Raw genomic sequence first — 3817 nt, 5'->3', positions numbered from 1 at the left:
CCAACCCTGCACCCCCCTCCTGCACCCTCACCCTGCCTCCTAACCTCTGCACCCCTAACCATGTGCCCCCTCCAGTTCCCCTAACCCCTGCACCCCTAACCCCTGCCTCCTCCCGCACCTGTAATCCCTGCACTGTGCCCCCTTTTCCCCTAACCCCTGCACCCCCTCCTGTGCCCACTTGGGGAAACTGACCTGGATGCATGGAGTAGCTGGCATTGCTGTTCGCTCCCCCCGCCGCCCCTGAACACTGCTCCTCCGCACATCGCTAGGGGGCTGTGAGAGGGGGAGCAAGGAGCGACATTAGGGCTCCCTGCCTCCAGGTTACCTTCCCCACCTGGGCTGCTGCTCTCTGTCCTCCCCTTATGCAGCCCAAGTGGTGGGGAAGGTGACCTGGATGCCGGGAGCCCTGATGTTGCTCCTTGCTCCCCCATCATGGCCCCCTGGGGGGCACAGAGGAACATTGGGGGGAGCAGTATCTGCTCATCACCGCTATCTCCCCCTTCTCTTCCCCTCCCTCCCCCCATGTTTCTATGCCGGGAGGGAGCAGGGAGAAATCTGGCCACCACCCCGAGCAGCACTCCCCTGCCAGCCGGGAGCAGTTTCTGACTTTACACCAGCAGCACACACCTCTCTGCCACCGTACAGCACCGCCCTTGACCATGGTACCCCTGGGCAATTCCCTGGTGGCACCCACCCCTAAGGCTGGCCCTGGCTATGGGCTTCAGAGGGAGTGACCAGACCAAGCGGCCATGGAGAGCTCCAGCCCCTGTTCTCCCCTCCCAGCTTCTAGCAATCAGAGGCCAGGGACATGCTTCCATGCTGATGACAGGTACTGCTCCATAACGAGCCAAAGTACCTTCATATTCCTCATCTGAGTCAGATGCCACCAACCGAAGGTTGATTTTCCTGTCTAGTGGTTCAGGTTCTGTAGTGTCTGCATCAGAGTGTTGCTCTTTGAGGACTTCTGCCAACATGTTTCACACCTCGTCCCTCTTGGATTTTGGAAGGCTCTTCATATTCTTAAACCTTGGGTCAAGCACTGTAGCTATCTCTAGAAATCTCACGTTATACTTTCTTTGTGTTTTGTCAAATTTGCATTGAAAGTGTTCTTAAAGTGAACAACATGCGTCAACATGTGTCATCACCCAAGACTGCCATAAAACGAAATATATGGCAGAATGCAGAGAAAACCATGGAGCAGGAGACATACAGTTCTTCATCAAGGTCTTCAGTCACAACACATTTTTTTAACGAGCGTTATCAGCGTGGAAGCATGTCCTCTGGAATGGTGGTTGAAGTATGAAGGCATATGGATGTTAGCATATCTGGCACGTTAATATCTTTCAACACTGGCTACAAAAGTGCCATGAGAGAGCCTGTTCTCACTTTTAGGTGACGTATATAAGACACGGGCAGCATTAGCTCTAGTAAATGTAAACAAACTTGTTTGTCTTAGCGATTGGCTGAACAAGAAGTAGGACTGACTGGACTCTAAAGTTTTACATTGTTTTCTTTTTGAGTACACTTATGCAACAACAACAAAAAAATCTACATATGCAAGTTGCACTTTAATGATAAAGAGATAAATATTTGTGTAAATATTTGTAATAAAACTATATATAGTGAGCACTGTACACTTCGTATTCTATGTTGTAATTGAAATCAATATATTGAAAATGTAGAAAAACAAAATATAATAAATTTAAATTGATATTCTATTGTTTAACGGTGTGATTAAAACAGATTAATCATGATTTTTAAGTTAATTGCGTAAGTTAACTGCAATTAATTGACAGCCCTAGATTTGAATTTTTCTGTCCCATGCAGGACAAGCTAGAATATCTGTGTGCAGGGAAAGAGCCTGGGGGGAATTGTGCTGTGAAATTATTTCCTGTTCTGACATGTCCCCAGTTGCCTTTTTTGCCCTAACAGGCTGCAGCGCAACATCCATGTTTTGCTCCAGCTCATTCCGTCCTTCCAGGGGCCAGGGAAGGGAAATGGCTGCGGTGGAGCCAGTTGAGGGAGGGATTATCAGGGAGTTGCTGGCGGGTTCCCTTTGCGGGGAGAAAGGGCAGTAAATACACAGGGGGTGGGAACTTCCAGGAAGGTTGGTCTGTGTGGGAGAGGGCAGGAAATCCCCAGGGTGGGGAAAGGGTGGGGGACAGGGTGTGACAAACCTGCTGGGATTTGTTTACTGTGAGGCTCCAGCATTTCTCAAATGTGGCCACCAGGGGCTTTTATTGTGGCCACAGCCTCCAGGGCTGTAATTGAGGGAGTGCGGTGAGGCTCAGGCTTCAGGCTTCTGCTCTGGGATGGGGGGCGACAGGCTCAGTCAAGATACATGGAAGGTAGGCTGGGTGGGGAGAAGTCTATGTAACTCAACCAGTTATTGATATACATGTGACCTCAAATATTACCAATCTGTGTCCCACACACACACACACACACAACCCCCCCCCCCCAACCAACCATCTCCTAAATAGACCCTCAGTCCGGAAAGCATTCGTTCCTCATGTTGTTGAAAAGACTCACAACAAACAGAAGAATCTCAGCTTTTAAAGCAATCCTCCAGCAAGACAAAGAAACTCATATCTGTAGACTCAGAAAACATTCCCAATAAATTTTAACAATATGTTGTCATGAAGAAACCAAAGTGCTAAAGAGACCTGATTTTTCAACTACTTTAAAAAAATCTTCTCAAATCAGCATCTTTAGAGTGAAACTTTTTCTGCTTTTCTAACCAGATAATTTCCCCCCGAAGAAGAGACACTGATCCTGGAGACACTGCAATACCAGGTCAATGCATGGGGTGGACAGAGCAAGCTCCTATTCCATCCCCTTGTTTCAAAAATCAATTTAACATACAGTCCTCAAATAAAGGACCTATCAGATATTAAACTGATAAGAACAGATTTAAAGTTTATTAGAGAATATTTACAAATAAACGATACAAAGTGTTTGAAGCGTCAGTTATTGTGTCATTGGGGGTAACATACAGGTTGTAGGGGGATGTTAGCGTTTGGGTATTGGACGGCATATACATATACACAGTCTGTCATGTCCCCAGTGCGGGGTATACGGTGGGTGAGTTCAAGGTACAGCCAGCAAGCAGTGAGGGTACATCACTCATACAAACAGGTTATGGATAGTCGTGGGCATGAATAAATGAGCGGACTGGGTAATGATGATAGGATGACCCTCACGGGGCAGAGTTCAGTTTGGTTGGTTCAGGGCTCAGGGGATAAAGTCCAGCAGGGGAAGTCTACAGGTCACTTCAGCCCTATGGGTGCGCGAAGCCACGCCGGCTCACTCTTGGTATTGACGGTGGCCGGTGACGTGCTCTGTGTAAATGTATCTGGACCATCGAATAGCGTCCGAGACCATTAGGCATCTCATGAGCCGCGCATAGCGACGGCCCACCCCACAGGTCCTCAGCACGCGTTCATTAAGGGGGTCCCAGGCGCCCAAGGCCCCAACGATCAGAGCATCGGTGTAGACCTCGTAGCCCTTTGCTCGCAGGGTGTCGGCCAGGGGAGCATACTTTTCGAGTTTGCGGGCTCGGGCTTGGCGGAAGGTCGTGGTCCTATTCTCGAACGGGATCGTCATGTCGACAAGGATGATCTTTTTCCGGTCCTCATCTGTGACGACGATGTCCGGGCGCAGCAGGCTGTCGGTGTCGGGGATGGTGGAGTTGACGGCGATCTCTCCCAGGTGCGGGGCGATGGCCTTCACCAGGCGGTCCTGGATGGCGTTGTGGCGCAGCTGCCAGGCTCTGCCGTGGGGCCTGCAGCTGCACAGGACGTGGGGCAAGGTCTCC

The 3817-nt window shown here is 49.8% G+C and overlaps 1 non-coding gene across 1 annotated transcript; it reads right to left on the bottom strand.

Annotated features, from left to right (window-relative positions):
- Positions 1 to 2759: 2759 nt before the first annotated feature.
- On the bottom strand, positions 2760 to 2949 carry LOC123360715. The gene has a single exon (XR_006576053.1). It is a non-coding gene; the product is annotated as a U2 spliceosomal RNA (small nuclear RNA).
- Between the last annotated feature and the right edge of the window lie 868 nt (positions 2950 to 3817).

Source organism: Mauremys mutica, unplaced genomic scaffold (genome assembly GCF_020497125.1).
Source record: "Mauremys mutica isolate MM-2020 ecotype Southern unplaced genomic scaffold, ASM2049712v1 Super-Scaffold_100297, whole genome shotgun sequence".
NCBI classification, from domain to species: domain Eukaryota; kingdom Metazoa; phylum Chordata; order Testudines; family Geoemydidae; genus Mauremys; species Mauremys mutica.
The sequence above is the reverse complement of the archived record's forward strand: the minus strand, read 5'-3'. Positions and strand labels throughout refer to the sequence as shown.